The sequence below is a fragment of the Toxotes jaculatrix genome, chromosome 22 (genome assembly GCF_017976425.1).
Source record: "Toxotes jaculatrix isolate fToxJac2 chromosome 22, fToxJac2.pri, whole genome shotgun sequence".
NCBI lineage: Eukaryota > Metazoa > Chordata > Actinopteri > Toxotidae > Toxotes > Toxotes jaculatrix.
Window position 1 is genome coordinate 7,736,657 of NC_054415.1, and position 12,522 is coordinate 7,749,178.

At 40.9% G+C, this 12,522-nt stretch overlaps 1 protein-coding gene across 3 annotated transcripts in view; it reads left to right on the forward strand.

Moving 5' to 3' along the window:
• cacna2d4a (calcium channel, voltage-dependent, alpha 2/delta subunit 4a) overlaps positions 1–12,522 on the forward strand; it is a 79,099-nt gene that overhangs the window by 46,174 nt on the left and 20,403 nt on the right. The window lies entirely within an intron of this gene.

Genomic DNA, 12,522 nt, shown 5'->3' on the forward strand with positions numbered 1-12,522 from the left:
GGTTATCAGGTCTGAAAACTCAGTTTATACATGTGATCCACTTTTGCAAATGTGTGAAAAAAAAATTAATAAAGGAGCTGTCGTAGAAAAGTGTGATGCAAAAGAAACAAGTCTTGTTACTATTGTATATAATATAGTTAGTTATAGTATTGTTTCTTTCTCTTGTTATTGTTTTGTATTGTGTACTAATATGGTGGTCAGTAAATGGCTGTTAATCACGATAGGTTGTGATTCTCTTCATAAAACCGTTGGAAAAAGAATGGCCCTTTCCAATTACACCAGTGAAATGAAACATATCCCACACACATTGAACAAGATGAGTCTTCTTGACACTGTTGAGTCATTACAGTGAAAGTATGTTTTACAAGTGGGAAATTACCATGGGAGAAAACTTGTTGGAACCTCAGTGCCACATGACTGATGCACGCTGTTGACTCGCACCCCCTGGGCCAATCAGTGTAATTTTGAAAATGCTGGAGTGCTGCTGCGAGATGTGCCTTTTCCCAAAGTATCATCAAAACCCAATCAGCAGAGTGTGAAATATTGCGCTAATCTGATTAGGCTGTTGTTCAATGGTTAGCTGTTTACGGAGAAAACTACAGGAGAAAACATGGGGTAGACTTTTTCCTGCACGTCTTATTTTGACATCAGGTTGAATGGAGGTGAATGCGCATTTGTGCGTGTGTTCGCTCTCTGTGGATGCATGTGCAGTGATTATGTAAATTTGCACCTGTACAACCTTAAATAGGCATGTTAAGCAAAAATAATCCAGAGTAGTAGGAGGATTAAGTGGATGTGTGGGGGAAAAAAAAGAAAGAGGAAAAATATGATAGATGGATCGAGATGAAGACAGAGAGATGGATATATGTCCAACTTTCTATGCATATAGTCGGTGTCAGGAAGTTATTTAAAACTGGTTATATATGAATTAGTGGAAACTGGAGGAGAGGACAGGAGAGGAGAAGGAGAAGGAAGTGGGGGAGGAGGTGAAATAAGAGAGAGGGTGACACACGAGGAAAGGAGGTGCAGAAAAGAGAGAGTGATGAAAGAATAAAAGGAAAATATAGGTGAGGCAGGAAATGCCAGAAGGGGAGGGGAGGTAAAAATAGATGCAATGGGTAAACAGGGAGGACATTAAAATTCTCCTCCACGACCTCCATAGTGTTTTGGTGTGTGTTTAGTGTGTGATTGTGTATGTGCGCCCCAGTAGTGCTATTTGTGTTATCATTACAGCTATTAGTACCTGCCAGACACTGAGCAAAATATAAAACACTTGTCTAATCTCTTAGCTCTCTCATCTCTTTCTTTATATTATCTCTTCATAAGTATGCTTTCTCACTCCCTCCTCTCCTCTCCAACATTCACTCCACTTTCTTTCTGTCTTTTCTCTTTCTCCATGACCTTCGTCTTTTAATATTCAACATTCCCTTCTCTCCTTCCCATCTCCCTCATCCTATCTCTCCCTCTCCCTACCGCTTTCTCTCGTTGACAAAGAAACAGAGGCATGCACCGAGGATATTCGGCAGATGGATTTCCTGCATGTGATTAAAGTCACATTAGCCGGGCTCTGCTGGGAAATTTGAGTTGTTCTTTTCAAATGAGCACACAAGCTTCATTTGAAAAATTCAGAAGCGCAGATGAAAAATGGAAGGAACTCAAGGAATTTGGGAAAATTCCTCTCTCTGCTTCAAATTTCATGCTGTACATGTTTTCCTATTCCAGTCGGCTGGGTGATGTGAATTTATTTCAAAGCTAAAATGGTAGCACAGTGAAGCTGTTTCTTTTTTTTTTTTTGTTTGTTAAACAGCAAAGGATATATGACTATTTACTGTGTGATTATTTACAGTGATTACAGCTCACCTACTGTTTCTCTTATACACTGTAGAACATTTAACAAAGTGTTCTTCACATATCAAGGTGAGTTCTGTTTCTCCTTTGTTGTAGTTGTTCATCAAATTAAATATTTCTGCGGCAGTTTTTAGCTGTGTGAAATCAATCTTTTATTCCGGTTTCAGCTTTGGGACTGTAAGTGTTGCCTTGGTTTGCACGTTGGCCATTTGTCAAATGATTCATGGATTTGTGTATGTTTATTTTGATTTATTTTGAGGAGGAAAACGGTTTGGCTGTGAAGCAGTGTGTTACTTTATGAGCAGAAAGTAAAATCACTCAGTCCAGTGGAGTGGATGAGAAAGGCAGAAATGTGCAAAAAAATAAATAAATATCAATACACACAGTGAAATGTGCCAAAATGTCATCATGTGTGCAGTCATGCTGGAATTGTCCTTTAAATGATGTATTCGAGGTGCACAGAAGGTCACCTCTGCAGCCACATACTGCTGTTCACCCATCAGTTCCCAGTCATGTTGAATGGGTTGTGTGGTGGCGAGCATGCCCCTTAGCTATTCTCAGAAAGCTTTTTTTACCAATTTGACCTGGACACATATTCGTGCACAGACACACACACACACATGTAAATACTTTGGTGTCCAAGTGGGCTCGCATATTGGGGAATCAAGTAACACCTCCTCCCCTCTTCTGGGTTTCTCCGTCCCCCTTCTCTACCCTCTCGTCTTTCCATCCTATTTTTTCTTTCTGTTTATTCCACTAACTGTTTCCTGTCCACACTTAAGCCGGATTTATACTCCACAGGGTGTTGCAGAGGCTTCATGCAGAGCTACGGCGTGCATTTCCTTAAAAATTTGACCACACACCCGGGGGCTGAGATAACAAGTGGAGACCACCAACTGTGATTGGTCGGCTTTGGCTGTTTCTGTTTTCTGATATGTGTTTCTGAGGTAGAGAGACTCAGGTAGAGTTTGTTGATAGCGAAGCAGCAAAACTCAGTAATATTCTCCTTTTCATTCATGCTTAACAAATTTCTATTTTGTGATCTAGCAAAGCCATTTCCAGGGCAATGGAGAACTTGTGGGCCCCTGTTTGCCCGATTTGCCCACTTAAGCCCATTTTTCAGTGTTTCCTCTTTCTTGTGACAGGCATTCTTGGCTTGACTAATAGTTTTTAATCAATATGGTTGGAATTCTATCCAATTTGCAACCAAATTGAAATCCTCCTGCACACAAGAGGACAGTTATCCATGTGTGAAGGCTGGTGTGTGTATGTGTGTGTCAGGGTGTCTGTGTGTGCCTGTTTGACTGTGGGTGTGTGACCCCTGAGTGAGTGACATCACAGCTGTAAACACACAGCCCAATCGTTCACCTTCAGCTCTACACTTAACTTCATCTTCACACTAACACACACACACATTAGCATTTGGCAGTAGGCTGGCGTTTAAGCCTTGTTTAAGAGGTCCATCAATGTCAAATTATTTAACAAAACACACCATCAGTTCACAATAGGGAGGAATAAGGAATAAAAGGTCATAGTGAGTGCATACCTGCTATCGTATGTTCACGTGTTTGCACGTGTGTGTGTGTGTCTGTGTAGATGTTCTTGCTAACAAAGGCAGAGAGCAGCAGCCAAGCTCCCTAAATCAATTTTTAATGGCTTTCTTGGAGGGGAGAGATTGGGGCAACATAACACACACACACACACACACACACACACACACACACACACACACACACACACACACACACACACACACACACACACACACACACACACCTAAGCACATGCAGAGAGCTTGACAAATAGAGCCACATATGTGTTGACAGGCACATGGTGCAAAAATATGCTTAGCTATATAGTTACACTTGCATGTAGGTATGCAGACACATACTGTACATAAACACATGCACTGAGTGTGCTTGTGTCCAAAAAAAAACTAATTATGTACAGACATACATGTACAAACATGGTGTACAGGTCATATGCCACTGGTATGAGAGCATGTGCAGGAAGAAAATATTATGGTTTATATAAACAGAAATTAGGTTTTTATTTTTTTAATAAATCAACCTCATGCTAAAGTAATAAAGATGGTCAGTCGGGAAAGGATTTGGTATGTGACAGCTAATTCTTCTTTAACTATGTTGTCATTTAGACTAATCTACTAATCGTACGCCATGTTCAGTCAACTGATTTAACAGTTGCCTGGGAGCAGAGAGACTATATGTGTGATTTTAAATGTTTTGGGTGCATTAGTAACATCACCCAGACTGTTCACGTGTGTTTGTTTGAAATTATATAATAAGCAGTTTCACAACAGCTATCAGACTGGTGCGAGGTGTTTGCCATGCTATTAGTGGACATGTCAAACTACTGCGCTAATCACAGGCCCAGTTCATGATCATCACCGTTTTCTCTGGGATTATGTTAGAATGCATCTACATTACTTCAAGGATATTCACACAGTCCCATTTCATTTCTAGTTAATGTAGCGAGGCACAAGAGCTTTGAGGGCGTCAGGGCGGGTGCCTCACACCCAGTGCATCATCATATAATCACTGTGCAGCTCTTTCAAGTTAATTACTTTTATGTCACACCTTCTAAAACAGGGTTGGAGTCTGCAAAGGGCCATACAGCAGTGAAAAACAGCAACTCACCACACAGACAGAGAATCAGCAGGGCACCATGTAATGGAACTGATCAAGGGTTTCAGATTGATTAAAATTACATAAGATACTGTGAAGGTCAGAGAAGAAGTGAGACTAGACAGACGGAAACTGGCAATAAAGCATTACTGCCCTCATAAATATTCACAATAAGTCGACAACAAAACACTGTCAGTTCAATCAATTTGTCTGAGAAGTTTCCAACAAAGTTTGCATCAACTTTTTGCTTTTTTCATGGAAAAGGGGACAGATCACATTAATTGCATGGTATTAAATGTGAAGTTAGAGCAGGAGACATAGAACATAAGCATTCGTGAAGCTCCGATCACCCTGATGTTATATCTGCTGTATTAGCTCTGGCCTTGCTCCCACTAGGTACTGTGTGTTGGTGACAGACTCCACAAAGCTCCCAGAGATGCAGTAGCACTGTGATGTGCAGCAATGTTGGTGTGGTGGCCAAATGCAGACCTGCAGGTCACATGACACCCTGAGTTTTAGAGGCACTTTTTTTTTTACCATACATGTCCGCTGCAAAATAAATGCCCTTTCCTGAGCATTATGCAGATTCAAAACTTATTTGGATTCCCAATTATTAAGCTACTATGCCTTAAATATGTTTGAATATATATGTATGTATATATTTTTAAAATAACGTTAATTTGTGTTAAGTCAGCCAGACAGATAAAGACAAACCCTAAGTTGGAAGCGACTGAAACTTTTTAGGCATTTTCCTCATAACTCACAGTATATTAACATTAGTTAGACTAGCTTTCCACAGATTATGCACCGAGAGATTTGGTACAAGCAGGCAAAGATTTTTAGGATTCTGTTACAATGTAGTGGCTTGTGGTAGTAATAAAAATAGAAGTGCCCTATACTGTTCCATTATCAGACATTTAGACCAAACCATTTACTGTTTATTCCCTGCAGAGCTTGTTGTTATTTTCAAATATTAGAGCCATAAGTATCTACACAGCATAATGTTTCTTTTAAGGTCTTATTCTCTTTTGTCACATGAATTATTATGGCTGTCTGTCTTTGTCCATGTACTTTCTTTTGTGTAGAAAAAAATCATTGATTACTCCTGTCAAACCGAACCTCACATGCATCATACGCCCTTGTTTGTGAATAAACTACTGATGCTCTCACCTTCTCCCACTGCCCCTCTCTGCGAGTCTTACCCCAAAACCACAGCCCAAAAATTCCCATGAATGTGGATGTTGTGTATGTTGTGTGTACCTAGGAAACAGGTTGAGGGCTGACATTTTCAGAATCTACCTCCTCACAGCATGCAACTTTGGCTCCATCAAAAATGTCCACTTGTTCGTGGGGGGAAAAAAAGGCAAGTCTGTCTCTGTCTCCATTCTACTTTGTGTGATATAGTACATCTATAATTTCAGTCATAAAATGAGATGAGAAGCAGTTACGATGAAATGCGTGTGTGTGAGTGAGGCGAAGTAAGACCACAAACAGACTTACCTTTTTACTAAATATCTCAGACAGCACCAGCCTTATAGCTTTCTGCCTTCAGCCATCCCCCCAAAAAATATCCCCAAAATTTAAAAAAATTCAAAATCTCTCTCAGGACAAAACATTGAAGAAAAACTGTCACCACTTCAAGAAAAGAAATCCATACATTTAAGATCCCGGCCAAATGAATATTGCAAGAATAATCCTGCTTTCTGTATAGAGACAATCCCCCCCAGCTTCCCTTCAACCCACCAATGAATTGTGAAAAAGGAGGGATTGTAGAAAAAAAATGAGGGATTGTAGAAAAAAAAAACGAGGTGAAGAGAGGCTTAGAGACACAAGAGGAGGGAAGAGAGGATAAGGTCCTTAGAGGGAGAGGGATGGAGATAGTTAATCCTTTTCTTCGGATCTATTCCCTATATGAATGATACGTCCAGCACCGTCCTGCTCGCTGGCTTGTGTGCAGCGTGAGTGTGTGTGTGTGTGAAAGAGAGAGGGAGAGAGAGAGCGAGATGAAGTGTGTGTGTGTGTGTGAGAGAGAAAGAGAGACAACGGCATTAGGTTGCTGGCGTCACGCGCTAGCCCTTCTGTGTGTCGCTATGTTTGTGATTCCTGCACTCAGCACGCGTCGGAGTGTGTGTGTCTGTTTATCCACGCATGTACACTTGAGGGTTGTCTTTCCGGTGGGTCTGTGTGTGTTTGTGCCCCCACCTCCCCTTCCTCTTTTCCGTATGTGTGTGCAGTCGTGCATGTGGCAGGAGAATATGTGTGTGTGTGTGTCTTGTCAAATATAGTAACATTAGTGTATGCTGCTTCTGTCTGCCTGCAGCTCTCCCACTGTGACAGAGAGAGCATGAGGGAGGTGGAATACAGAGAGAGTGATAATACGAAAGAGTGAAAGCCAAGAGAGGGAGAGGGGGGAGTAGGAGAGAGGGAGGACGAGAGGGAAGGGAGGGCAAGGAGAAAGTAGAGAGACAGAGTGGGAGGCGGTGAGAGAAATAGAGAAGAGGTTGGTTGAAAAAAGATAAAGGTAGGAGGGAGGAAGAAAAAGAAGGAGGCAGAGGACAAGGAGGGAGATGGAAGGGGGAGAGACGGAAAGAGAGATGCGAGAAAGAAAGCTGTAGCAGTGGAGGGAGGGAGGGATCATCTGATTTCATTGAAGATGAGAATCTCCCTCTGCCTCATGGGCTTTTCTCCTCCCTCGATTTTTTTCCTTTTTTTTCCTCCTCATGTCTCCCTCGCTCGGCTTTCATTTTCATTCTATTCCCCGTAGCAGCTCTCGTAACGGCTGGCTCTGTGTGTGTGTGTGTGTGTGTGTAGAGTATGTTAGTGCATATGGCATATGTGTGCACGTTTTCGAATCTGCATGTATTCAAATGTAGTATACAAAAAATATTACATTTAAGGGCAAAGGTTGGGATTATGACTGAGGTTAATTCCCTGAGATATGAAGTCAAATGCAGTGTGTGTGTTCATTACTGAAAATCATTGTGAAAAAGCAAAAGTGTTTCCTTTGGAAGATACCATTACCAACTTTTGAGACAGACAGAAAGAGGGAGGGTAGGGGAGTAAAAGGGGTGTGAGGTGGGGGTATGAACTGGTTGGGGTGGGGGGGGGGGGGCTGTGTGTTTGTTTGCACACAGCATATAATTACTTGGCTGCTTCCTTACATGGAATGAATCATAGTTGACATACACACACACACACACATTGTGCTGTTAATGAGCATGTGAATCATTTGGCACGGTTGGCAGTGCCTAAATGAGAGAATAGTTGTTTCCATAAGCGGTTAAACCAAAACTTTTTTTTTTACAACAGCCAAACGCCATCTTCTGTATCTCTGAGGGCACCTGCATTGTCAAGAGAAGCACATGTGACGCAGGTGTTTTTTATACTGTCTCCCTTCTCATAGCCTGCAAGCTAGTAGGGTTTTTTTTATTGTGCTGATAATGTGCAAGTTTTCTGAAAGGAAAATCAATGTCACATCACCTTAAAGCTGCACTAGTCAACTGTTTTTTAATAAGATTATGAAATTACTTTGTGTACTGGCCACAGTAGGTGGATGTTTTAAAAGCTTTAATAAACTACTACCTATCCAGCTCCAAATGACAAACAGAAGCAAATAGCTAATATCCAGTGTGGGTGTGTGAATACACAACTTTTTGCTGACAAATTCACTGTGACAGCTTTATAAGTTGATAATGTTGTCATTATGAATCTTTAATTCATCCAAATGTACTCATAAATGAAATTTTCAGTAAATAAATTGTCTTATTCCCACATAATCAGACCTGGTTCAGAATCTGTAACTGCTGATACTGTAATTAATCGGGGCAAATAAGTATGTAATGGACCAGCAAAATACAAGTAATGCAATTAATTCATGTATTAAAATAGTTAGTGTTCCATGTGTCATTACCATGATAATTCTAATTTATTATAATATTGATTTCAGACCATGTCATCCACCCCTTCAGTTTCCTAGTCAGCAGCACCTACCTGTACATTTCCTGAGTGTGCACACATCACTGTCTGTCGCCAGCTCCGTGTTTTTGCACAGGCCAGTCATAACATTAGACCAGTCAGCTGCCCAACACAAACACACACACACACACACACATATATACAACCTGAGTATGAGTCCCTCGGTTTCCTGTTTTAACGTGGGCGCTGTGCTGGCTTCATTGGTCTTGAATGTACTTCCTGGCAAACAGAAATCTATTTCAGCTGCCAGTAGCTGCTGCCAGTGCTGGCTATATAGGACACACTCTTCAGTGGTAGTTAGAAAAGATGATTGGCTGGAATGACTGGAACAGCAGCGAAGGTGCAATATGCTGTTCCACATAAAAGTTTTATTTTGTTGTCTATTATTGTTGGACATTTTGATGTAGAAAGCATGTCTGCTTTTATAACAGCAACTGTAATGGCTGTGTGTGTGTCTGTGTGTGATGTACCCCTTCAGCTCAAGGACACTTTTCCACAATGGACACTTGATATCAAATATAGAAAAAAAGTTGTTAAGACCCTGCATCATTGAAAATAGACAAAAATGTGTTTATTTCATTATTTACCGGCACACTCACAACTTCAGGGACAAACAGTTGCATTAGTGCAGACGTTTCTGACTTCTCTGCTCTAGAGTGGCGACGGCAAACTCTGTGGCAGCACATCCCATTGCTGCACTCAAAATTCAGTCTGATTCAACTTTGACTTTGTTTTTCAGTGACCTTTCAGTTTATAGCAGATGAACGGACAGCTGTCTGTGATGTAACCTGAAAGCAATCTGGCTGAAAAGGACAAAAAAAGGTTTCTTACTTCTTGATCAGACCAGATCAGAATCTTGTTTCTCCTTCAGTGAAGGATAATTGCCTTGACTATTCGGTTTTTGCTAGTTTTGCTCCACTTTTGCTAGTATCAAAAATGTCATAGTATATACTGTACAACATGTTAAAATGTTGTACTAACTGGTTGAAAAGCTGAGTTTCTAGGTTAGTTTATTTCTATAAACAACAGTGTATAGACTGTGACTGGTGCAATCTCCTCAGGTAGCCCCTTTGAGACTTTGTCCACTGATTGAGAGGAAAGAGGTTTTTAACACCAGATAAGAACACGAGGTGAGCTTGATTTATTTGGTCCTCAAAGGGATGTGTCCACTTTTTCGGGCTGGTTGTGTGTCTGGCAAAGAGGCCGTCTGGCATGGGGATCCATTGTAAGGGCCAACACCTCCTGCCAAGGCGACTTTTATGGCCGGTTCTGTTCCATCAATGATGCAGAAAATACATGTTATGAAAAATGATTACTGGCATCGGTTTGGAACACGTAAAGATTTTTTTTTTACTTTTCTGTCTGGCTATTAAAGTCTCACCCAGCATTACTCTATCAGATATATTCATTTCCCAGCCACAGGAATATTGGTTTATTTATTATCTAGGAGGACTGATTAAATCCCTGCACTCCTTGCGGTTCATTGCTTCTAGTATTGATGATATATGAATTTAAACCTATTCTGTTGCATTCATTATAAGTTGCTGTGTGAACTATATGGGTGTGAATATTCTTTCGCCTCTTCCCCTTTTTCTCCTCGACCAGTTCTGTCTTTTCCCTCATCTCCGTCTCTCTCCCTTACTCTCTCTTTACACTCACCCTCTCACCCCCTCCCTCACTCTGTAATTTACTGTGCTATTGGGTGAGTGTCTGTGAAGATAAATTGGCTCTAGTCTTTGTATTAACACCAGGCCTGGCCAGGCACATTTAGGGCTACAACCACTAGTTCCTACACAGAGCAAGTGACTTAAAGGCACTATCCATCTTTTTACACACACGGACACACACACACACACACAGAGGGACAGAGCGATTGTATATGTCCATGGCTCCATCCCAGGAGTCATTTGTGTCTCTGTTCCCATTCATCAGCGTTTTCTATCATCTGTGAATCAGCCTCATATTGACTGGACAGTTTTATGGCCCTTTGGTCAATGTGGTCAATGAAGATTGCTCCAGTAGAAATCAATCATGTTTTAATTTACGCCTTGAAACACATTTTTCCAAGACAGGGTTTTATTGAATACTTAATCATATTCCCATAGCTTTTCCTTTGTATTCTGTGATAATATTTTTCTGGTATTCTTGTTTTCCTCTGAACTGTTGTGTAAAGCGCAGTATTATACTTAACCTATTGAAAGTGGCAATGAAATAGGGCTAGATTGGAGGAATATTTTTTGGCCTACCTCAGTACATAATTTCACTAAAAGGTAATGTAGCATGTTCTTCCTCTTCCAAGTGATTTCAGTGGACTGATTTAAAGATCCAGTGAAATGCACCTCATGCTTTGTGAGTAACAAATCACACAGTTTTCTCTGCCTTTTCTGTCAAATCAAACTGCCATATCTAATAGTTCATGGGTCTATATTTAAGATTGATAACCGTCAAATTACCCACCTCAAAATCCAGTTTCGAGAGGAAACTCACCAACTTTTTTCCAATTTGGCACAAACAGGGAGCTGAAAAAGCGACAAATGGAACATGATGTATTATAAGCACCAGTGTTAGGAACCAAGGTTATTTCTTCAGGCTTTGGAGCACTTCCTCCAGACTCACAGAAGGCATTAGTCAACTGTTTTCACAGGCGTGAAATAAGTATAACTCTTCATGATGAGTAAACTGAACTTGAATCTGAGCGGTGCCCCGTTAAGATGGCTGCTTTACACAAAGGGGATATCTGAATTTCCACAACAGTAATACATCACTATCAAGCCATGGATGGTGATGAGATCAGCTATTCAGAATATCCCAAGTTAACCTGACTAGGTGGCACCACAGAATCTGAACTTTCCTTACATCCTTGTTTTTTTAAAAACTTGGCTGAAAGTGAACGTAGTGTCTGAGCAGTTAACAACAAAAACTGGTCCATCTGTGGTCCTGACCTTTAATAGTTTAAAAAACTCAATGTGCGCAGCCAGCCTTGTCTGTTGTATTTCCCTGTAACACGCTATCTGTCACCGCAGGATAAATTAAGTGGTACAGTCGACGGATTATGAAGTATTTTAGGTGCACACACACTCTCTCGCACAGACACACTCACACAAAGTTTATCCCCTTGGAGAGTCTCATTAATTTGGCCGAGCTGATTTGTTCTGAAAGGCTCTGAATTCATCACAGCCAGACAGATGGTAGAGAGGGATTTCCTAGAGGAGAAGACGAAGGAGAGAGAAAGAGAGTGGCGTGGGACAGACACGAGATGAGAGCGAGGGAGAGAAAACAAGAGGAAAGTGGAAGGTAGAGAAGGGGAAAGAAAGAGAGAACAAGAGAACAACGGAGCTGCACAGAGTAAAATGAAAAAGAGAGGAAGAGAGACAAGCAACAAGAGAGCAAAAGCAGAATGGGTAAAAAAGAGAGAGGGATAATAGAGAGATAAAGAGGGGAGAGGTGAGCGAATACCATCTGTCTTCTTAGAGAGAGACAGAAACTGAAAAGTAGAGAGAGGATAGAGGGACATTGAGGGAGGAAATGGATAAGGGAGGAGGGTGGTGAGGATAAGTGATTTTAGGTGGATTTTCTCTTTAGCTCTTTCTGGGGTATTTTCGCCGTGTTACTAAAGGAATAGGTCAACATTTTGGAAATCTGCTTATCTGCTTTCTTTCTGAGAGTCTGGAGATGCATATATGAACTTCTGCTTATCAAAAAACAAATTTGGGTGAATTTCCCAAAACATTGAACTATTCCTTTAAAATTCAGATATTTAAGTTAATGCCATAATAAAACTGGATTAGTGAGGAAATGAAAGAGGAGTGATCACACACACACACACACACACACACACACACACACACACACACACACACACACATATACACACCCAGCACCACATTGATCTCCATTCACGTTATAAAAGATTGAATAAGTAATTGAATTTCACAGTAAATTAGTGCATCAGAATGCCGCCACTTTAATTCTTTTTTGATGTGTGACGAAATTGCCCTGTTATGAGCACAAATGAGCATGTAGTAGCATTCAGAATAGAAAAAAAGAGCACAGC